A 25,568-nucleotide genomic window follows, 5' to 3' on the forward strand; every position below is an offset into this window, starting at 1 on the left:
CACAGCGGTTAGCGGAGATACCTTGTAGCACTGGGGCCAGGGGTGAGCTATATGAATATGGTGCTATAGGACATCTGCTCAGCCTGCGTGTCCTCCTTATTCTAGAACTGTATTACTTAGCATGTTCCTTCTTTCTTCCAGTGTCCAAAACCTTGACCCAGTCACCTTCTATTGCTATCTGCCGCTTCATAATGGGAGTGAATGGATTCTCTATGGAGGAACAAAGTAGAATCGCATAATAAAAGTACATAAAAACAACTCCTAAGCTGGTGGTTTGTTGGATTCAGAATGCGTTATGGTCCACGTCCAAGTTCCTTGATGAATGTACGAGCAGTGTTCAGAAAGAGAGGTAACCCTGATAAATTTGAGAAATGATGGGGTCCTTGATTGGATACATAGGGATTGGCTTTCCCAACGTTTCTGTAGGACAGAATTGTGCTGGGAGGTATGGGCACCGCGCTTGTTGGATTCAGGCTATGTCACCACTAACGTTCCTTGAAAGAGTGAACATGATATTGCTGAATGAACGAACAGTGTTCAGGAAGAGAGATAACCCTGATCAATTTGAGAAATTATGGGGTCCCTGATTGGATACACCAGGATTGGGATCCGCAACGTTACTGCGGGATAGAATTGTGGTTGAGGTTGCTGGAGTGGGGAGCTTTAGTGTTGGGGTATGCGTGATATAATTAGGGATACATGTGATTTGCAGACAAGACTCAGCCAAGGATAGAGTGATCTCAGTTGCACTATGGCAGGTCATAACCAGGGGATGTGCGAGGTGGTTAATGAGAGGAAGAGGGCGGGTGTTTTGTTGCATTTTAAAATGTCTCAAAACTTAATTTAAAAAATGCGCTTAAGAATATTGCTTTATCAAAATATGTAAATGAGCCTCAGGTGCGCCATCGGTTTATAATTATTCACACCTCTTGCTGGTGCTTTTTCATCCTCCATCCTGACTTCACCTAGTGTCAGACAAGGGAATGGGAGGGAGGAGGTGGGAATAAGCACCAGGGGGGCTGCACAGTAATTCCATATGCAGAGGTAATATACAGTATGATGTATGGATTCAATGGGGGAGATTTTTCATATTCCGGCACTCTGTAAGCCGCCATATGATAAATTCCTGCCCCTGCTAGATGCATTATAAGGCTTATACCTTGTGATGTATCCTCTGGCCGTACTAGCTGGTGGCAAAACTATGACAGGTTCAACCCGCATTGAATGCTCACAGGTTTTTAGTGCGCAGGCATGGGGCAGTAACACTCTGTGCCGGCACAACCTGTGGGTGGCTGCACCTATATACACCGCCTCAACTCCCACTTGGCTTGAAAGTGGCGTAGTCACCAGAATAATAACAATTTCTTGCAGTGTGTAAGAAATTGCAATTATTTAATTTCTTCTACGCTAGTCCTAGTTCCTGCACCCCTTCTACACTGTAGTTTTAGATAAGCTTAGCCCTCTTCTCCCAAGTGATATGGTCTTGAAAAATATTATTGAAATGTCCACATAGTTTAAAAGTCCGCCTTCAGCTCACCAGGATTTCTTCCTGTACTGTAGAATCTAAGGTCAATTGACCCCTGGAAGCAATGCATATTAATGTTTCTGGTTTTAGATGTGAATGCATGTGGCATTAGGGTTCAAATACTTTTTGACATATAAATATACTGTGTATATACACTCACCGGCCACTTTATTAGGTACACCTGTCCAACTGCTCGTTAACACTTAATTTCTAATCAGCCAATCACATGGCGGCAACTCAGTGCATTTAGGCATGTAGACATGGTCAAGACAATCTCCTGCAGTTCAAACCGAGCATCAGTATGGGGAAGAAAGGTGATCTGATGCCTTTGAACGTGGCATGGTTGTTGGTGCCAGAAGGGCTGGTCTGAGCATTTCAGAAACTGCTGATCTACTGGGATTTTCAGGCACAACCATCTCTAGGGTTTACAGAGAATGGTCTGAAAAAGAAAAAACATCCAGTGAGCGGCAGTTCTGTGGGCTGAAATGCCTTGTTGATGCCAGAGGTCAGAGGAGAATGGGCAGACTGGTTCGAGCTGATAGAAAGGCAACAGTGACTCAAATCGCCACCCGTTACAACCAAGGTAGGCAGAAGAGCATCTCTGAACGCACAGTACGTCCAACTTTGAGGCAGATGGGCTACAGCAGCACAAGCTCATCGAAATTGGACAGTAGAAGATTGGAAAAACGTTGCCTGGTCTGATGAGTCTCGATTTCTGCTGCGACATTCGGGTGGTAGGGTCAGAATTTGGCATCAACAACATGAAAGCATGGATCCATCCTGCCTTGTATCAACGGTTCAGGCTGGTGGTGGTGGTGTCATGGTGTGGGGAATATTTTCTTGGCACTCTTTGGGCCCCTTGGTACCAATTGAGCATCGTTGCAACGCCACAGCCTACCTGAGTATTGTTGCTGACCATGTCCATCCCTTTAAGACCACAATGTACCCAACATCTGATGGCTACTTTCAGCAGGATAATGCGCCATGTCATAAAGCTGGAATCATCTCAGACTGGTTTCTTGAACATGACAATGAGTTCACTGTACTCAAATGGCCTCCCAGTCACCAGATCTCAATCCAATAGAGCATCTTTGGGATGTGGTGGAACGGGAGATTCGCATCATGGATGTGCAGCCGACAAATCTGCGGCAACTGTGTGATGTCATCATGTCAATATGGGCCAAAATCTCTGAGGAGCTTCCAGCACCTTGTTGTATCTATGCCATGAAGAATTGAGGCAGTTCTGTAGGCAAAAGGGGGTCCAACCCGTTACTAGCATGGTGTACCTAATAAAGTGGCCGGTGAGTGTATGTATATAATATTTTGGCAATCTTTTAGAATGGTTACGTTCTGGTGTATAAAAGCAGCATCTGAGTAAAGGATAATTTCATGAAGATAAATGCAAATAAGTTGACAAAACCCAAACAAAACACTTCGGGCGAGAATTTTTCGAGCCGTAAATGCATTTGGTTGATGATTTGTAACAGGCAAATATCCCACAGGGAATGTACGCTCAGCGCTCTCAGATTTTTAAATGATTTCAGGTAAAGGATGTTGTGACTTGAATTCTAACAAAATCATAATCAAATTGGCATATGCAAATTTCTGGAATTTAGTAAGAAAACTTTTTGCTTTTTTAGCCTTCTTGCAAAACTCACACTAGCTCTTTACACTATTAATGGAAGTAACAAAAAAAAACAAACATATGTTTGGAGAAACTGAACATAAGGCACACAGTAAAAGTCTTCAGAACCAGTAACCTTACTCCCAGCAAGTTTCTGGGTTATTTGGGTTACATGAAACACTTAAATACAAATACCTACAGTACAGAACAAAAGTTTGGACACACCGTCTCATTTAAAGAGTTTTCTGTATTTTGATGACTATAAAAATTGTAGATTCTGAAGGCATCAAAACTATAAATTAACACATGTGGAATTATATAATTAACAAAAAAGTGTGAAACAACTGAAAATATGTCTTATATTCTAAGGTCTTCACAGTAGCCGCCTTTTGCTTTGATTACTGCTTTGCACACTCTTAGCATTCTCTTGATGAGATAGTCCCCAGAAATGGTCTTCCAGCAGTCTTGAAGGAGTTTCCAGAGATGCTTAGCACTTGTTGGCCCTTTTGCCTTTACTCTGCGGTCCAGCTCAACCCAAACCATCTCGATTGGGTTTAGGTCTCGTGACTGTGGAGGCCAGGTCATCTGGCGTAGCACCCCATCATTCTCCTTCCTGGTCAAATAGCCCTTGCACAGCCTATATAAGTATATAATTCCACATGTATATACATACTACATGTATACACACTTATTCTGGAGCTGGAAGATATAAATATTGAATGAAAATGTCTGGAGCCAGTTATCACATGCTGTCACAGGTAATGTGCCACATGCCATAGGAATTGTTAGAACTAGAAGTCACAAGGCAACTTCTTTGAATACCCACTGGTTACCCGCTGCAAACGGGGCCGCGTGCAACTGCACCCTCGCAGCACTGCATCATTCAAACTACCCTTTTCCCTCAGGGAAATCATCACTATCCCTACACACTTTCTCACAGTGTAAGGGAGATCTCCACTATCCCTGCACTATCTATCAGTGTAGTGTAAGGGTTTTCCTAAGGCGGACCTAATTATCCCCTGATGAGCCCAAAAGGGTGAAACAGGCCCTGTCGGGATTTGGTTGCGCAATAACCCTTATGACATACTTTTGCTTTTTGTCTATAAAGACTATCAAATATACCTTTCGTACATACGTACATCTGACTGGGATGATAACTTTAGACTAGGTCCATTAACAGGGCCAGTTATCCAGGGTAAGGTTCCGTTCGGGGTTTGTGGTCGGTTAGGGCCACAACCCTGAGGTTAGGTCATCAGGGTGTTTTAGAACTTGGATCTAGGGCACTAACAGGGAGAGTGATAGTCATTCTGACCCTTGCCTCCTATGCCTATAGTCACAGCACCCTGTTCCTTCCTCTTTTCTCTTTTTTCTACACTCTATATGGACATAGGGTGTCCGCAACCATCTTGTTGACCCTGTGTTTGTGGCACCTCCACGGAGAAATATCCGGAAACCTGAGTGTAGATACTTACCTTTCACATTTCAAGATGTGTAGCCTACAGAGGTGAGCTCCCCCCCCTTTTTCCATTACAAGATGTATCAATAATTGTTCCGATAACCATGTTTTCGAGTCAGAGACCCAGTTTCTGTCACATAGACTTCAGAGTAGGGGGTATCAGAAAGATGTAATCAAAAAAGCAGAGAAACGCATTAAACAGGTTAACAGATCTGACTTACTCCGAAATATTGACAGAGACAGAAAAGACCTCCAGGGCAGTACTCAACTTACTTTCAGCACAACTTTTAGTAGACAGTTCAACATTATCAAAGGTATAGTTAGGAAAAATCTCCCAATTCTTACACAAGATCCAGAATTATATAACTTAGTAAAAAATGGAGTCAGATTCATCCCTAGAAGAGCTCCAACCTTGGGTAAACAACTTTCTCCTAGTTTGTATCAGAACAAGAATGTCAAGATTTCTCCTTGGCTTGCGTATCCAGGGAACCATAAATGTGGCCACAGGATATGCAAGATGTGTTCTCATGTTACACCAGGGAACAAAATTTTATCATACTCTACAGGGCAACAACATACTGTTAAATCTTATATCAACTGTAACACCACCCATGTGGTGTACATTATTTCTTGCACACTATGTAGGGTTCAATATGTTGGCTGCACTACAGGTCCCCTGAAGATTAGGTTACGTAGACACCTATCTGATGTTTCCAATAATGCATATAACGTATCTGCAGTTTCACGACACTTCAGAGATATTCATAATAAAAACTGTGCAGGATTTAAATGGCAAGCTATTGAGAGAGTTAATCGCCCATTGAGGGGGGGAGACCACCAGAGAAAATTACTCAACAGAGAATCCTTTTGGATTTTCTCTATGGATACTAGGATACCTAAAGGGCTAAATGCTAGACAAGACATTATTCTCTGTTACTGACCCTTTACACGAGGATGTTTAGAACTTTATGTATAACAGTTTTCCATGCTTTCTTTTCTACAAGATTATACTCTGTATTTGTTACGATTACTGTCAGTGCCACCCTTGAATTAACTCGGCATTATGTATGAATATTCACTCCATTTAGAAATTAACTGACTATTTATGTTGCATATTCATAATGGCATTGTTTGTAATTATGTTTCCATAATATCAGCATGTTTTTCATTTTTTATATTTTCCTAAGTTTAAAAAAGTTTTTTAGCCTCAATGGGCGTGACTTATGAGTGTGCTACGAACCTCTCCGATCACGTGATGGGTGTTTCCCATCAGGAAGTGGATGTCTCTCTGTGTATGACCATTATAAATAGAATGTCCGCTCACTTTTTATGTAGACCTTGACAAAGACACTGCTGTGTCGAAACGCGTCGGTCTGTGACGCTTGTTGTGTTTTTCCCGTGTGTGGTTTTACCCCTTGGATCAATAAAGAATATACTTTTTTACTCATCGCTGTGTGCTGGACCTGAAGCTATATGTTTCACCAAGTTCACGTGTGTATGGTCAAACTCCAGACCAGTCCGCGCACTCCAGCAAGAGAAATATCGTCCAAAAGTTGTGGTGAGAGCTGGGTTTTTTGGGGGCTTTGCCTACCTACCCTTTTTCTACATTCAAGATGTATCAATACTCTTGAACTGTACAAGGAGGCCACCAGGCTCACACTTGCTTTGTTTCTTCCTATTATGCAGATGGGCACCGTGCGTTCATACAAATTCTTTGAAGCCAGTTTACTGTTTGTTCACTCTTAAATGATTTCAGTAAAAGCTAAGTTTTAACCACGATTTGTATTCTTTTTGTATATTTCATAGTGGGTTAGGCCTTCATTACCTAGTACTTCTTGTTGAATTACATTTGGATATTTATAGTAAAAAGGTTAGAAAAAGACATTAGTCCATCAAGTCCAACCTATACATTATACTGCGTTGATCCAGAAGGAGGTAAAAACTCTGCAAGTCTGGTGCCAATTGGCCCAAAGCAGGGAAGACCCCCTGACCTCTAATATGGTAGTCAGAATCATTCCCTGTATCAACAGAAACTGCTAACAAAAAGTTTTATTTCCATATGAAGTGATTTTCTGTTTACATGATTACTTACTCATCTTAAGTACCCAATGGCGTTTTACACCAAGATTATCTAGTAGGCACGCCTATGGCTTTTCCATGTATGTTTTATCACCAGGATCATTGGCTAAATCTGGTTTCTATACTAAGCTCTAAACCTGGCCAAGAGTCAATTTATGACATGACAATGTGCGAACATATAACTCTATAAAAAAATAAAGAAAAAAGTATAAACCTTTTACATTTTTCCCATTTCCATAATTGATTACATGGTTTACCTGTATACAGAAAGATATATATGTATGCTCTTTATATGTATACTCTTCCTAAACATTCCTTTTGCATGTATTAGAACCAGAACCACGTTTAGCACATGATGTAAGGTTGGCTAAGTGACATGAGGCTTTGGCACTGTGAGATGTGGATAGTCATCGGATTATAGCAACTGGTTTACATCCAAGACAACAAGCTCTTTAACCTCTTTTCTAATCTTTTGTTGTCTTCTCTTTTTCTCTCACAAGTAATGCAAATACATTTCATTCCATCTGCAGAAAGAAAGCCTCTCCTTACATGCTGTGTCGCTGCCCTTCACGTACCAATGATAAGGGGAATCAGGAAACAACTACAAACAAATCTTGTGGTTATATTGATTTCAAGGCAACAGCAAATTGGAATTCTCCTCTCTAAATGGGAAGAAAAGAGAATGTCTTTTATCACTTTAGTAGGTGGCTTTAAAATGCTCGACTTGTAGTAAAACAGTTTAGCTTGTTATCATAGCTGAAGGTCGGGCTTCTTACCATTCAACTTGGGACATAGTTCACAGTGAGTAACGTGGACAAGTTGCTTCAGAGGATCAAAATCTCCTTTACCCCCTCCACCAGTGAAAGGAAATAGACCTCTTTTTCTAGCTTGCACCTGGGATATAGTATCTACCCAACAGATATTGATAGAGAGAAGTCCCTCTCTTGACCAAAAGGCCTTAGGGAGACAATAAGGTTTGTTTTTCTCAGCAGAACACTAATCCTATAAAAGATACATTAGAGTTATGTGTCCTGGTACAGATTTTGCATTGGAACCCCTCAGAGTTAAAGGGGTTTTCCCATTAACATCCCTCATCTACAAACGTCATTAACTTCTATAGAACTTAAGGCTCTGGACAAGATGTTGTGCTGTTCAGACACAGGTCAGATATTTATCACCTATCATTCTCATAAGGGTTAAATGAAGTTTTGGTGGAAAACCCCCTTAAGTTATATTTTTGCCACCCACCCTTCGGGTACGTTTTGCTTCGACACTCTGATGACACTTTGTATCATGGCTTTCCATTTTGAAGGAAATAAAGGGGTTGTTTCACTAACACAACCAACCTCTAAAAACTGAGCCGGAGTTATTTCATAAATGGCCACCTTAGAAACATAGAATGAATGGTGCATTTAAATGGTACATGACCCGTCCAAGACTATTAGAGGTTAAGTGCTCTTTTTAGTGGCTTTCTAGGTTATTAAAATGCACTAATAAAATAAACTCATCCCTTAAAGGAAACTTACCACTTTGCAATAGGGCTTCTAAGCAGCACATACCGTTCACCAGCTCAGGGTGAGCTGGTGCCGGAGCATATCCTTGTTAAGTTCTTAATCCGTTGTAAAGCGTTTAAACACTTTAGTAATCTATATACACAAAGCAGCTCCGGTGCACGGTGGTACGCGCTCAGCGCACCATGCGCGCGACCGTGCATGCACCTGAATAGGAAAAGGTCTCGCGCATGCTGCGCTGAGCGCATACCACCGTGCGCCGGAGCTGTTTTGTATATAAAGATTACTAAAGTGTTTAAACGCTTTACAACAGATTAAGAACATAACGAGGATATGCTCCGGCGCGGCATTTGCTGCTTAGAAGCCTATTGCAAAGTGGTAGGTTTCATTTAAGGCTGCTGAATACATTATGCTTACTACTCTGTTTATTCTTTGAAAGGGGTTATCAACACCAGGTTCAAACTGCTGTACAGGAAAGTTTAGAACTGAGTGGAGTCATCCTTTACCCCATGATTACTTGTTTCAACATGGAAGACAATAGTAAACGTCCATACTGGTCTTTATTATCTAAGAATTCTTACATCCTTTTAATTTGCCTAAGCAAATAATTCAGGCTGACAACATCCATTTAACTTCCATAACCTTTTCTAACTGGAGCAGAAGTCATATTACAGCCATATACAGAGTCTACCTTTGGAGCTTCTCATTAATTTGCTCTGCAGTTTTCATATGAATATTTTCATATATACTTGTTATTTCAATGAATTGGAATACCTGTTATGTTACTTGTTACAAAATATTATATAACTTCTAACACCCATTTTTCCTTCTGTAACAAGTTTTCCAAAACCCTGTAAGAATAAAGACATTTAGGTGAGGTCTCCAGATCTAGGCTATGTTCACACAACCATGTAAGGAGGCCACAAATTGTGACCAGCTCATGGGTCACATTGAGGTCTATTGTGCATGGTCAAGGTCGGGTGAGCTGTCCATGTCTTACCGCACTGTGACAGAGAAGATGGCTGCGCTGCAACTTATAGAGAAGGTCCTATTCCTGCCCTGATTCGTGGTGCGACCGCTCATCTCTTATGGAGATGGGAAGGGTGAGGTGTACTCACTCCTCCCATCTCCAACAGGCTGCCAAATTTCTCCCATTTGCTGACCGTTTTAAAAGTACATGGTGGTGTGTACTTAACTCACATAGAGGGATTCTGTTCTTCTTGCTAGGACAAAATTTAGAAGTGATTCCAGAGTTGAACACAGGAATGAGCAGGAGCCAAAGAGGAGCCAAGTAACTATATTATGCAATCAGTAGTAGATTATAAAAGAGGTGGTTTGGGCTGTAGCCCAAGGGCCCAAGACCCCTAGGGGGCCATGGCCATCCTAACCCCCCACCAAATTTTATACTGAAAAGGACCTTCACCCATGAAATACACATACATCTATTCCTGTTCTCAATACACATGTAGACAGGAGCCATTTCAGAACCTGTGAAGGTCCTCAATGGTCCTAAAACTGCAGACTGAAAGCAGGTAGATGGGGCGCATCCTACATTCCCCAATATGCTGATTCTAGTACCATATGTAGGAAGTGAGTTACAGACCTGTAGGGGCTCTAATATTCATACAGCACAGGGCAGTCTTAATACACCCCTGTATACAGTATACTATAGGTATACTTATACCTAGTAATTACATATTCCGCAATGTGATTACACTTCTTGGCCATGCTATCTATCAGACCAGCTATCAGATTGGGTTCACACTGTCGTGAAGAAACCTATTGCTCCTGTTGTACATATTTTATTACTTGATTTTAATGGTGACAGGTGCAAATTATTCTTTGCCTAACAATGGATTATATGGTCTTTTGTAAAAGATCGTTCTGCTAAAGAGATTCAATGCATGAGCAACACAACAGGTATCAATTTCACTCTAATAAAATCCATTCGACCAGGAGCTATTTTCCAGTCAGTTCAAGCATGTGACCTCCGTGCTGCACTAAATAATTCACTTCATTAATTCACCAGTATTATAATTTTATCAAAGACCTTCTGTGATGTAAACTGCTTATGATAAGTGCTTTGTAAGGTGAGCTACGCATAACTATGCATAATAATAAAAATTGATGAACCAAAATCCTAATCTAACAGGATGAATGGTTTGCAGTCCTACGCAGAAGACTGGGAAGAGGCTTCTGGAAATGTTGGTGTAACTAAATTATCTATAGAATTGGTGGTACAAACCAGATTCTTCATAGAAAAGCAGCCACAATGAATACCCCTTAAAGGTTCCTTCCCTATGTTTATATGGATGGCCTATCCCCTGCACTGATCACTTGTCCTGACACCCTCCTGACCATTGGTAGAAAGTAGGAACTGTTTGCTGTTGCTACCACTTTACACTGAGCAGAGCATTGTGTTTCAGGACTTCATGTACTGATTCTGGACCAGGTACCAATGAGCTATCCATCGGATCATGGCTTCTTATCAAAACAGAGAGACACTTGTATACCAATCCAACTGTACATGGAATTAATAAGCGGTAGAGGGTCGTTGTTCCTTATTGTAGTGCTCTGGGCCTTGACAAATCTTCCCGGTGTATGTGAGTACATGTCTTGTGACACAATTTGAATTGGGTTGTCCGACGGCCATTCCCCCCGATTTGTGTTGCATGAAAGTCGGCACGATTGCGCCAAAATCCGATTGTGTGCGGCAAAAAACCCTGTTAAATGCGCCGCAAAAAGGAAATAGTTGGGAAACCCAACGGAAATGCGGTCCGCGGACCCTTAGTAAATGTGCCCCATTATGTGCAATATTATATGGGATTTCTTGGATCTATGCCACTTTTCTATGCACTTAATATTCCTATATGAAAAAAGCACGAGCAGTTTTTCAACTTATAGACTTTGAAAGTGACACTATTCAAATGTTTGTTTGACTCATCGCTATAATTGTAGCTCTTTACGTTGCAGCTTTTTCTAAACTATTATTTAACAGGCAGGTCACTAACCTTATGAAACGACTTAACCCAAAACTGTCAGGCAAATAGAGGAAATGTCACGATGGTCAGAGGAGCTGTCGAAACACAGTCTTATGATCCTCTACAACTATCATTAGATGTGTCTACCTGTTATGTGCGCAACTTATATTCCGTGCACGGCTGTGGAAGAATATCGCTAATTAGATATGTTCCTGGTGTATTGTTTTAAATTCCTCTTGCATGCTAAACCTTGTCCGTCAATATCCGACTGCTGAGGAGCTGATTAATAAAGTCAGACAGGTCCCTACAGGAATATCCTAAATGAATTAGAGGAGACTGAATCACACAATCTACTCCGCTGTTCTTACTGAAGAGAAAAACTTCTTAAAGGTATAACACATAAAGTAAAATCCAAATGAAGGAAAACAGAAAAATTGATTGATCAGGTTCCAGTTTCAGTCAATAAATGGACTGCAGATATTTTACATTTAAAGACGTATCAAAAACACAATACTAAAAATAGGTTAGAGAAAAGGCATGGAAATAAATGGAAAAAGTGGGGTTAAAAAACAAGTGTGTAAGTGTGAGGACAGGATATTTGGTAATTTACTAATATACATCTATTAATAGTTCTGCTCTGCTTTCTTGTTATGTAAAGTGAAGCCTCCTGTCTTTTACCTCATCAGCCGGACATTCCTGACCATAATATGGCCGCAGATGGAGGCTCATGCGATCTCTGACTGCCCACAAACAATCATCCTGTCAGGACCTTATGATAGTATTCATGAATATAAAGTATATATAGTAAATATACAATATATAGTATTCATGAATTCAAGATCCTGGCAGGACGATTGCTAATGGAAAGAAAAAAATCATATGAGCCTCCACTGGGCCGGATCCAGGTTTAAGTAGGCCCCTGGGCAACAGAGCCTTAGTGGGCCCCTTTCAAGTAAACTCAGGTCCCAGAACCACACTGCTAATCTGGGGGAAAAACACATTTACTCACCTTTCCTTCGCTCCCCAAAAGCAGCGCATAGCCGTATTCTCTCTTCGGAATGCGCCATCGTGTACATTTGGGAGCGCTGCTTTGAGGAGTGCAGAAAGGTGAGTTTAGCATTGTGCCTCTAGGCTGCAGGTTGAGCTTGTATTTGCATTAACCTAGTATGGCCTACATGACATAACCTCCTGGGGAACAGAGAAACACTGTTCTGTTTAATTATCTTACATGTTGGACTTTTTCCAACCTTATCTACTATGACACTTTGATTTCCTTTAAGTCAATAGGAAAGTACTCCATCCCCATTGTTTGTATCTTTTAGTAAAATTTGGGGAGAGCTAAAAGCAGATGTGACTTATCTTTTGCTTCCTACAGTGACTTTAAAGGGGTTTGCCCATGAAAGAAAGTTCTCAATTGTTAGTCAACTAGTGATGTTTACACAATTAACATCATTTGTAACTCTTTTCTTCACAATTTTACTCAGTTTTATTGCTGTTTTAGCTCCTACCACTCAGTGAAGGTCAGTGTAATATTCCAGAGTGTGGGCACAGACTCTCTAACCAGACACTTCATGATTCCTCTGTGCTATGAGATGCTGTGTGCTGACAATGTGCTTAGATTATCAGGGTAAAGGGTTTATATCCACTTTCATTCAGCTTCTGAACATTCTACTAGTATCTGACACAGAGGAAAAGAGATATGACACAGATCAGAGATGATGAGATCCATATATCTCAGCTCTACTACATCTGAACTATAACACACTACATATGAGCTGTAACACACTCAGAGTGAACCACCTCCACCCCCTCCCCCCCGGTAAAAACCTTATCTTATCTGTAAGTCTTAAGAGTAAGTCTCCGCACACTGCTGCTTGCCGATAGGAAATACCTGTATGTGAGCTCCTCTTGCAATGGAGGGGGAGGGGCTGGAGGCAGGGAGGAGAAGCAAACAGGAGAAGCTATTCATGAGAAGAATCTGCCATGCCCAACCATAATAACAAGAAGATTCATGGTCAGATCCCAGGACAACCAAAATTGTATATACCATATCTGATAGAGAACATTTGGAATTATATCTGTGAAATGTTGTATTTTTGTAAATAACAGTGAATATATATATTGTTATTTAAGAATCTAGTCTTAGTGGGAATACCCGTTTAAGTCTTTTGAAGGCCTCATGGATCTTTGTATAACATCATTGGGCTCCATCCTAGTATTTCTATAACGAGTTATAAAGTCTAAAAATCTGAATATCTTAAAACACTAATGAAACACTGGCATTTTTGGACAACTCAGGCAGTCAACGTTCAGGATTGTAATTTATTTTCTCTGGGGAAACCACAAATGGCTGAATCCATAGCAACACAGAGACTGGATAGCAGAGAGGTTACCGGTAAAAGGCAGTGCGCGTCTCTTCAGATATGTCAGGGAAGAAGCAATACTATCAAGCAGGTCTCTAAATCATGACTACAGAACAAGCTAATTAGTTGTGTCAAGAATACCTTGCTGGATTTTGTAACATCGCCTTGTAAAGACTCAAAATTGAGAAATAAAATGCCTTACCCATAACTTCATGGGCCCCTTTACTTTTTTTTCTTAGACTACTTACTCTGTTTTATGAGACAGTAAAAATTGTGAATTGAAATGCCAAGTTAGCTCATTTCTTTCCGTTCAATTAAAAGAAAGTTTCGACCGCAGGCTACGTGTTCTGATTCGATTACGAGATATGTGACAAAAAACTTGTAAAAATATTCTTCAAATTACTTTGGTAGCTTAGCTTTTATTATCACACTTTTGCAGCTCATCCAATAAAAGTTCACATACTGATAACCTCCATTTCGACCAACATGCCCAATACAAAAAAAGTTTCATTTTATGTATGAAGCAGAACATCTGATCAAAAGGCAAATGTACAGAATTGTCCTTATTTTCCTGAAGGAACATAATAGAAGATAGATGTTTCTGTAATATTCTCCATGATATGTCTATTCCATACACATAGATAGAAAATGTGTATTCATTCAAAGGAGTCCTTTGCTAAATATGAGTTAGGCGTTATGCACTCGACAGCCACAAACTGGGGAAAATGATCCGCTGTTTGCCTTCCGTTTGGGCCGAGTGGACGTAGGTGGGGGAGCACCGCCCCACCACTGATATCCATAGGAAATAAGTAGCTGCAGATAGGGACAGGGACAGGATCTGATCAATCACTGTGACGCGGCCGCTCAGTTTACTAACGGCGTAGAGAGACAAGGTGCATGCACTCATCCAACTCATCCTCAATGGGGGGGTGCAGTTTATGCGGTCAACCCCCAACAACTGTTGTGTGCTTGATGCCTTAAATTGAGGGGGGGGGGCAAATCTGTTCATTTTTTTCTTTTAAAAGATGTGGGGGATTATGTAGTTTGCATTGATGAACTATAATATAATATAAACAAGCCCTTTATTCCACTGCATGTTATCAGGGTATAAAAAAATAGGTTTAGAAAGTACTGTATACACTGGCGTATAAGACTACTTTTTAACCCCTTAAAATAATGGCTACAGTGGGGGGTCGTCTTATACGCCGGATATACGGGGGCCGCACTGTGTGAGGTGTTTTTTTTCCCCGTCAGCGCGTAGAGAGCCGCTTCCTGGGACCGCCGCGCATGCGCGGCAGTCCGCCTCTCACAGTCATTAGAAGAGGCTTAGTACGCGCTGACGGGGCGGCGCGCTGTATGCTAATGCAGCCGCCCTGTCACAGCGGTCGGCGTCACAGAGCTGGGGGTCACAGGCGGCACTTACAGAAGCATGTCGGATCTTCATTAATATCGCAGCTTACAGTTAAGATCACCAGGCACTTGCTCTCTTGTTTGTTTTGCAAAGTTTTAAGCAGACTTTTTTTTATTTGGGAGAGGGGTAGTCTTATACAGTGAGTATATACCAAATTCTATATTTTTAGGGCAGAAGTTGGGGGTCGTCTTATACGCCCAGTCGTCTTATACGCCGGCATATACGGTATTTGTTGTTGGCTGCTTTTTTAGTATCTACTTTAGACTATTAATAAGTAAGGCTTCTATGGTGTCACATGTCAAAACTGCTCAGCTCTGATTAGTCGACAATAGCTTTGATTTCAAAAGGAACAACGGGGGGGGGGGGGGGGTTCTGCAGCAGAAAACTAAAAATATCTTGCGTAACATGAAATAAAGAATTGCTGCTAAACCATAACCATAGTCTACTTTTTATTGTCGGCTTGGCATGTACCTGCTTGGCTTCTTATGTCTTTTTTACAGTATATTCACCTGTATGAAAATATGCTTGACTGTGTTACTACTTTTTTGTAATACAAATTCTAAAAAAAGACACTACATACTGTATCATTACATGATGATCAGGTACTAGTAAGAAACCACTTTCCACATATTCTATTAAGTCATATGAACTAGATGGGATTAGGACCCACTTATTGAGCCAGATTGGAGATTATTACAGGGGTGTCCAGTTTCTGCAAATAAAGGTTATTGTCTCTATAATGGTATACAGGTATAAAAGTTATACAATTTTCCAAAATATTTTATTGACTATATCAATTCCTCATAGTTTTTAAGAGCTCTGCTTGCTGTCATTCTACAGGAAGTTTAATTGTTTACTTCCTGTGCATGTAAAACAGGTCCCTGGGCATGCGATGTCACACAGGTGCATGTGATGTCACACAGTTATATCACAGAGAGAAATAAGAGCTGTGTGTTATAACAAGCAGTTCACCTGTGTGACATCACATGACTAGGAAGAGATTTCTATCCACTGGAAGAAACCATATTGGTAAATCATGAATAAAGATCTAAATGAGAAAAACAAGAAAAATTCATCCAGCACTCACTTGATTGAAATTCTACACATATTAAAACACATATTAGTATTACAATTTAACCTGATCTTGTACAAACACACAAGCTTCCCTTACATGTAGCCACAAAATATAACTTGTGCGTCTCACATGTAATGAACAAACCATAACAAAGAACCAAGTTCGAAACACGTAGGACTTCTTTTTTCTTGTTCGATATAAGATTTTAGTAAATGAAAAATAAAGAAGTAATTAAACTTTCCAACAAGTGCTGGAAACATTTTTCTTATATTTCTCATTTGGATCAGAAGCAGAACCTGGTGCCTATATATGTCTGATTCCAGGAGGGTTGCGAACAGATTTTATATTTATATTTTTTCCTGCTTACATTATTCAGATTAGAACTATAAGGGATTCCAGCATAATTATCTTCATAGTTACAGTCACTACAACACGGCATTTCTCACTTGAAGAAAAAGTCAGGACATGTACATGAGAAAGGGGACCCATGTGTAGACCAAATAGACAAGCAACGTGCTGCTTATACTGAGACTGTTTTCTGTAACATGATATAAGTCAATATCCAGATTAACACAACCACTGAAGTAACAAGATAAGTTAACAAGCTAAGTAAACAAGCTAAGGCAGTGGTGGCGAACCTATGGCACGGGTGCCAGAGGTGGCACTCTGAGCCCTCTCAGTGGGCACTCAGGCTGTTGCCCCATCACAGAATTCACCAGACAGGACTTGAGGGATCCTCTTGCAGGCCCAGGTAGCCCAAAACGTGAAGCATCTTGGTCTACATGAGACTGCAAGAAGAGAAGGTGAGGACATGCTCTTGGCCCCACAATTTTTCATGTTCAAGGAAGCTCCAATGGCAATCTGAATTTTCCCACCTTCTGTCAACGATATTAGTGTCCTCAGGACCCTTGAAAGCTGTGGTATAGCACGGACCAAGAAGATTTTAATAATTTAATGCTAGAATTGTCGTGTTGCCACTTTGCAATAAATAAGTGGGTCTGGTTTGCATTTTGGGCACTCAGTCTCTAAAAGGTTTGCCATCACTGAGCTAAGGGGTCCAGGGACTGAGAAGACCCTCCTACTAAGACAGGCCAACGACGAGAGGCAAGGAACTGTTGATCAAAACCGCCAATGGCCCAGGAAAAGAATGACATAAATAAGAGATAGAAAGAGAAAGAAATGGTATGTAAAACACTAAAAGACTGTGAAATCTCCAGCATCGAGTGGGCAGCAGGAGCCACCAAGGAAATGCCTATTATATGCTGAATCGTAACCCTCATGGTTCACAATCAGCTTCTTTAGCTCGTAGGGAAAGGAGTGGAAATAACAAAGTTTTTGAAGCTCCATTTCTTGCTGTGTCTTTTTATGTCTCTGACAAGGATGGGGGGTGGTTGAACATCTTGAGAGATCACACAGCTCAGCAACAGCTGGAAAGTCTAAGGATAAAGCCAGTTTAGTATCACCATATTGCACACTCAATGGCGCAGATGGAAGTCAAGTCTGAGATCAGTGTCTGTAAACACAGAAATTACAGACACAAAATCCATCCCTGCCAAATTCTTTGTTGTGAAGACTTAAAGAGAAGCTGCCATTTAAATAAACCACCTAAAATAAATACTTTGTTATAAACTATAGTTAAAAAGCATTTCACTGATACCCAGATGGATCCTTTCCATGGCTGTTTGTAAACTTATATGCAACAAACCTGATGTGAGTCCATCACACTAAGCGAGTCCTGCATAGTAAATTTTACATACACCGTCCTGCTTCCTTGTTACTGATTGACAAGCCTCACTGCTAAGACATGCTGCTGTATAGAACTTTGAAAGAGAGCTCTGTTACATCAATGGCCACTTAATATCATGGGACCGGTTACAATTGCAATATCTACCCCATGTAAGTATCTGATCACATGAAATCACAGCAGTCTGCATGAATTTCTACTATTCCCCTATGCCTTGTTGGACTTCTACTCTTCCCCCATGCCACCACGGAAGCATGCTGTGATTTCATGTGATCAAGTACACACATGGGGTAGACGTTGCAAATGTAACAGGATCTTAGATGACATCCCCCTGCGTACAGACATACTGACTTAGAAGAGGTATGGGACATGGGGAAGAGTAGAGGGAGGGGAGGATCCGGTTAAGCAGGACATACCCCTGCTGATGCCAGGTAATATAACGTAAACTTGATTTACAGGGTTGTGAGGGAAACAATTTATAGCAAAAGGAAGGGTGGCATTTAGTTGATAGGGCTCCATAGGAACCTGTCACTCGCTGTATTTGAGAACAAAAGCAGTATGGAAACAATGAATCCCCCTTCCTCCCTTCAGTTCTGGATTATGTTTAATTGAACTTGACAATGATTTTCACATATACATATAGCCAATCACTCATTGAGGCTAGTAATTGCCTCCCATAGTTATATGATGTATGGGAACATCATGGCTATATCCAATAAAACAAAGCTTGCAGGGAGCATTATAGTGTTAGCGCTGTAGTACTGGGACCCCATTATTGTATGCAGATGCTTAGGTTATTTTTTCACAAATCCTTATTGTGGCCATATATAGTTATTTATTCCGAAAGCCCCAATGCTATGTCTAGGTTCTTTCCCATATGGTTCTCCAAAAAGTACAACTACTGTGAAAGACCTCCAGGTAGTATGTTTATTCGATGAACACTTATATTACTGAATTTGTCATTCAATATCAAATATAACAGAATGCCATTCCAATTCATGGATTGCACATGTATGTCATTCTTGTTATCATATTCTATACTGTGATATAATAATTGTTTATTGTGCCATTTATAGACCAGAATACTCTAGCACCCTTTGTTTATCCGGTTTCAGCAAATAAATGTTGATGTTTTTTTATCAATAATAGCTATACGATTTTCTTTCTGTATCAATTCTTCACAGTTTTCTAGATCTCTTCTTTCTGTCATTCTATAGAAAGCTGCAGTGGTGGTTACTTCCTGTGGCTAGTTATCGGTCCCTGGTCATGTGATGTCACACAGGTGCACAGCCTCCCCCAGCAATGTAATGCCCAGCAGCCTCCCCAAGTATTGTAATGCACATCAGCCTCCCCCAGTAATGTAATGCCCAGCAGCCTCCCCCAGTAATGTAATGCCCAGAAGCCTCCCCCAGTAGTGTAATGCCCAGAAGCCTCCCCCAGTAGTGTAATGCCCAGCAGCCTCCCCCAGTAATGTAATGGCCAGAAACCTCTCAAGTAATGAAATGCTCATTCAACCTCCCCCAGTAATGTAATGCCCCGCAGCCTCCCCCAGTAATGTAATGGCCAGTAACCTCCCCCAGTAATGTAATGCCCAGCAGCCTCCCCCAGTAATGTAATGTTCATGCAGCCTCTCCCAGTAATGTAATGCCCAGCAGCCTCCCCCAGTAATGTAATGTTCATGCAGCCTCTCCAGTAATGTAATGCCCAGCAGCCTCCCCCAGTATTGTAATGCGCAGCAACCTCCCCCAGTAATGTAATGTTCATGCAGCCTCTCCCAGTAATGTAATGGCCAGAAGCCTCTCAATTAATGAAATGCTCATTCAGCCTTTCCCAGTAAAGTAATGCCCAGTAACCTCCCCTAGTGATGTAATGTCCAGCAGCCTCCCCAGTAATGTAATGGCCAGCAGCCTCCCCCAGTAATATAATGTCCAGAAGCCTCTCAAGTAATAAAATGCTCATGCAGCCTCCCCCAGCAATGAAATACCCCATGTAGCCCCCTAGTAATGAAATGTCCTGCAGCAGCAGTTCGTTGTATAAAAAAATAAACTGACATACTCACCTTCTGATGCTCTGTGCAGCTCCTCATAACAGAGTTGGCAGAGACACCTCCATGCCCCCTGCCCGCGCAAACATGACATCACTGTGTGCGCCGCGGCAGAGAGTATGGACGGGTCTGTTCCTGCTCTGTTACGAGTGAAGAGGAGACGTACAAAGTATCTGAAAACATCGGAGGTTTAGTTTACACTCATGTATAAAACTTGGCTTATTCACAAGTATATACAGTATATTGGGAAACTATTGCAGATTCTGTTGCATAGCAGGAATAATATTGCCGGCATCACTATTTTTCCCATCACACACTGGACTTCACAACTAGTCCTGACAGATTTACTGAACATAAAACTATATAACATATCACTGAAGCAACAGGAAGATCTGAACAGCTCAGAAATTAAGACGCTAACTGTATATTAGGGCAGGATTGTGCCCGGCAGGCACGGCTTCTGAAAGTGGTCAGTTTTAGCTGTAGGATCACCTCGGGGTATACTGAGCTGTCAATAATCCTTCATATTATTCTGCATGACTCTGGCTATGACTGACAGCTCAGCTTCCCTGGAACAACTGAGGTTTTCTAAATTAGCAATGAAACTGATACAGCAGTCGCTTTTCGCCTGGGTCCATGAAGAAGCAGTAGGCCTTGATCAATCTAGTAAATATGCTGCTTGCATTTTGTGTGCTTTTTGTTACCCTAGGGCTTCCTTCACATATACATATTTTGGACAAGACTTTGCATCAGTATTTGTAAGCTAAAGCCAGGCCCGGGAATGGGTTGTACATATAGAAGAGAACTTTTTGTTATACTTTTTCTCCGTTTATGCACCATTTCTGGTTTTGGCTTAATATACTGTATGCAAACTACTGATCAAATGGTGACCAGAATACTACCACTGAAATAACATAACATAAGGACATAACATTCGAATGGCATAACAAATTGCAGAAATTATTAGTACAAATAAACAAGGAAATTTTTTGATGTATATCAATATGGAAAAATCTTCTATCTATCGATCTGGCTCTTTTCTTCTTCCTCTTTTCCTGCTTTAGTGACTTTCACTCTGAAATCTAAATTTCTTCTTGCTAGACCAAGATGGAAGTAGTAGGGATTACATAAAAGTGAATGGAGAAGAGAGTTGCGCAGCAGAGCAGGAGGTAAGTGCAGTAGATAGGCGTTTTGGGAGGTAGCTGTGGTATAGCACGGAGCAAGAAGATTTTAATAATTTAATGCTAGAATTGTCGTGTTGCCACTTTGCAATAAATAAGTGGGTCTGGTTTGCATTTTGGGCACTCAGTCTCTAAAAGGTTTGCCATCACTGAGCTAAGGGGTCCAGGGACTGAGAAGACCCTCCTACTAAGACAAGTCAAAGGCGATCAAAACTGCCAATGGCCCGGGAAAAGAATGACATAAATAAGAGATAGAAAGAAAAAGAAATGGTATGTAAAACAATAAAAGTGAATGGAGAAGAGAGTTGCGCAGCAGAGCAGGAGGTAAGTGCAGTAGATAGGCGTTTTGGGAGGTAGCCCAGGGCCTAAGCCTTCTAGGGGGCCACCAAGGCTACCCACCACATTGAGAAGGTCCTTCACCCATAAAACCCTTGTACACAAGTTTCAGGACCTTTGAAGGTCCTCAAGAGGTCCTGAAACCGAAAATTGAAAGCAGGGAGAAGGGACAAATCCTCCATTCCCTCAAGAAGGGTGATTCTAGTACGATATGTAGGAAGTGAATTCCGGACTTGTAGGCATTACAACCCAGGAACCATGGCAGTTTTAATCCATCCCTGGAAGAGTGAGTGAGGAAGTGAAGAGAGACAAAGGCACTGACAGAAACTTCTAAAATCTAGAATCTAAACCAAAAGTTTCTATCTGACCCGAAATAATTTATTTACAAGTCTACAGTTCTCTATAAGGTTCTTTGTGATTGTGCTACTGTAATGGAGTTAGAGAACGACGGTCATTGAGTAAGTCTCTCTCTACTTTCCGCAGTGTATTGCAGATATCACAGCACCTAATCTCTACAACCAAAGCCTAAGACAACAGAGAATTAAAAATGGAAAGGGAAACTGTCACATCATCAAAACTATCTTTTCACATCCATAAGTACAGCAGACGTCAAACGATGGGAAGTCCAAAAATCAGAGAAATCAATTGCTTCGGTGTCTTTAAGACACAGATCTAATTGACAGGTAGAGAAGAGATTAGGAGGGGAGTGGGACCTCTCGACTTGAGGTGGGTATAGCTTTCCAAAATGTTTTACTGGCCACATTCATTACATAATTTTACAAAGAAAGCTGCAAGTGGGGAATCTGCATATAGAGGGTCTGTATATAATTAGTTCTTGGGAGGAAGCTTCATATAATTTATATGCATGTATGCAAATAATCCATGGGGGAAGGAGGGGCTGTATATAATGAATACATGAAGGGACTGATTATAAATAACCCATACAGAGACTGTATATAATAAATCCATGGCGGTGGGGGTCGTATTTAATGAATCCATGGAATGGGAATGTATATAATGAATTCTTGGGGTGGGGCTGTATATAATGAATCCATGAGGATGGGCTGTATATAATGAATCCATGGGGGTATATATACTGAATCCATGGGGGGGGGCTCTATATTATTACATACAGAGACTGTATATAATAAATCCATGGCGGTGGGGGTCGTATTTAATGAATCCATGGAATGGGAATGTATATAATGAATTCTTGGGGTGGGGCTGTATATAATGAATCCATGAGGATGGGCTGTATATAATGAATCCATGGGGGTATATATACTGAATCCATAGGGGGGGGGGGCTCTATATTATTACCACATGGGAACAACAAGTTCAAATACCACATTCTTCTTTAAATGCAAAAAAATATGTATGTGTGTATTTGGAGATATATCTACATAAGGTTATGGAGATTTATATCTATAGGCCTGTATTTAGTGCATGTAAGTAAGAAGATTTCTTATTGGTTACTAAAATGCATTTGAAATTTGAAGATGGTCATGACAGTTTTTTTTTAAATTTAAGACGGTCATTCTATTAGCCTTCAGCATTCCCGGTATTTTATCAATACTTTCTGTTGTCTCCGCATGAACCTTACCATGAATTTCTGTGTCTGGTTTCCTTTAAACATGTTGTTGGATAGTTGTTTGTCATTTGTATCTTGTTTAATATTTCTAGAGCCACTTATGTGGGTGAAAATGTAAAATAGCTCCAGCTGGCATCACCAATGACATCATCCTTGGCTGTATGTGTTTGCAAAAGAGCTACGGGTTTTGTTTGCTAAACTAGCAAATCACAGGCTTAACTCTTTATGTTGGTTTTCACCAAAAGCTAAAGGAAATGTACTTTTTTTTCCCGCAAGAAAAATGATAAGTGTGTGAATAGAGCTTTCACAAAACACTCTGATTAAAATGAAACTCCCAAGATGGTCTTCATTGAGAATCTTCAATTAAGAAACATATAATGAACAAATGCTGATCAGAATTTGCAATGATAATATTCTTTTGGCAGGAGACAACTGGAATCGGTTCATGTTTATTAGATTTTGAACAGAAGAAAATGAATGCTCATTCATTTTATTCTCTGAAAGTAATTTGTCAACACAATGCGGCAGCCAGGAATACTGGGTAATGGTATTCAGATGAGCCTGGGCAAGACGTCATTTTCCTGCCTCTAACTTCCTTCAATGTAAATTGAATGTAAAGTGGTTATTATCCAAGAGCTCCACATGGGTCTCTTCCAAGTTTGCTGATGGTCTGTGTCTATGATAACCCACAAAAAAATACTTCATTTTTCCAATTCGAGATGTTACTTGAAATCCTTAGATCTGGGGCACAGGTGCAAATGCATCATCTATAAAACTGGCGCAAGTATTAGTTGAAATCTTCGGCAGGTTGGACTTGATGTAGATCTCAATTTCAGCACATGATTGCTCTGCCAGAGGTACTAAGAAGTTGGAACTTCAGACATTTTGTGTGCCAAGTACACCAATGATTAAAGGGAAAGAAATTGTCCTAATAAACCACTACTAGTATATTGTCAGGTGGTGTCCAATGGTCCAGTGTGGTGACATCATCCAGAAAATCAACTATGAAGTGAGATGTAAATTGGTTGTATAAAGTCAAGGAGGGCGGAGTGTGTAACACTGAAGTCAACTCTGAACGTCTCCTCCTCTGTGATCGACATCATGGATCGGACTTCAGGAGATCTGGTTAGTGATGTCTCTGGATATAGGACCATCAATTACAGTGAAGGGGGCTTTCTGAGGAAGAAAGAGGTTGACTTCAGTATTAAAATCTCCCCCTCCATGACTTCATACAACCAATTTACATCTCAATTCGAAGTTGATCTTCTGGATGAGGCCCCCACACTGGGTCATGAAAGAAACATCATCTGGAAGGTGTTCAGCTGCTTGGCAGGTTTCTTTCAAAACTGGCGCACAACTCGACAATCTTAATAAATTGGTCCACAAGTTGGAGTTACATTAACTATTTCTGGACTGCTCACTATATATTTCCTGTTGGTAGTCTAGGTGCCTAAAGCCTGTTCCATGGTATATTTACGGAACATGCTTTGGGAGGCAGCCCAATCAATAGGGCAGCTAAATACTTAGCTCAGGGATTAAACAAGATATGCTTCTGGATCAGTGTAGCTACAGCATTCTCAAGGTATGTTTGGATCGTAATGCATGAAATCAAATGGTAGATTTTCTTTAACTGATAATGTTCATTTTTAGTTAATTTTTAAATAAATGTTTTTGCAACTTTTATCTTTATGAGATTCCAAGGCCTGTCATTCTGCATTATCCGTGTCAGTTTCCGTTTCCACACTGTTACAGATCTAATGCAAAATCTCCATATAATGCAATACAGCTGTATTGTAGTATGTGGTAGGAGCAATCAGACCAGACTCAGGGTGCTGTCACACGTCGCGTTTACCGCATGCGTTTAAAAACGCATTGCAATAGCTGGAGAGTGATTTGCCTAATTAAACAGCTGCTAACACCTGTGTTTACAAAACGCAACCGTTAACGCATTGTTAACGCATGCGTTAACATCGCGGTTAACGCATGCGATTGTTAACACATTGTTAACGCATGTGTTAACATCGCGGTTAACGCATGCGTTTTGTAAACACAAGTGTTAAGAGGTGTTTAATTAGGCAAATCACTCTCCAGCTATTCCAATGCGTTTTTTAACGCATGCGGTAAACGCGACGTGTGACCGCACCCTAAGGCTGCAGCCACACGTTCAGTTTTTCAGATGCAGTTTTTGAAGCCAAAAGCAGGTGTGGATCATAATAGATGAAAACTTTTCATTAAGAAGTGCTACTCCTCCTCTATTTTCACTCCACTCCTGGTTTGGGCATCAAAAACTGAATCTGAAAAACTAAACGTGTGGATGCACCCTAAAGATACAGAAAAAATATTTTAAAAAAGTTTTAAAACTAAAAAAAAATGTGAAACCTAAAAGTTTAAATCACCCCTTACCCTAGAATAAATAAAATCATATATAAAATGTGTAATGTATTGTCACGTTCCATAAGTATCTACCTATCAAATTATAAAAAAAAGATTTTTCCCAGCGATGAATGGAAAATAGAGGGAAAATGTCCAAATCGCCACTTTTTTCACAACACATAAAGATTTCAATAAACAGTGATTACACCTCCCTGAACACAGCAGTATATACAGTTATAAGAATGTGGCAAAATAAAGAAATTATTTTTCAACA

The 25,568-nt window shown here is 40.6% G+C and overlaps 1 protein-coding gene and 1 long non-coding RNA gene across 2 annotated transcripts in view; one reads left to right on the forward strand and one right to left on the reverse strand.

The window, feature by feature from the left end:
- Positions 1-258, forward strand: part of LOC140132748 (uncharacterized) — a 54,823-nt gene extending 54,565 nt beyond the window's left edge. Inside the window, exon 4 of the long non-coding RNA XR_011855705.1 lies at positions 142-258. This is a non-coding gene — a long non-coding RNA (uncharacterized lncRNA). The remainder of the gene's footprint in view (positions 1-141) is intronic.
- Positions 1-25,568, reverse strand: part of XKR4 (XK related 4) — a 185,748-nt gene that overhangs the window by 25,354 nt on the left and 134,826 nt on the right. The gene's annotated exons all lie outside the window — the stretch shown is intronic.

The sequence above is a fragment of the Engystomops pustulosus genome, chromosome 5, assembly GCF_040894005.1.
Source record: "Engystomops pustulosus chromosome 5, aEngPut4.maternal, whole genome shotgun sequence".
Taxonomy (NCBI): domain Eukaryota; kingdom Metazoa; phylum Chordata; class Amphibia; order Anura; family Leptodactylidae; genus Engystomops; species Engystomops pustulosus.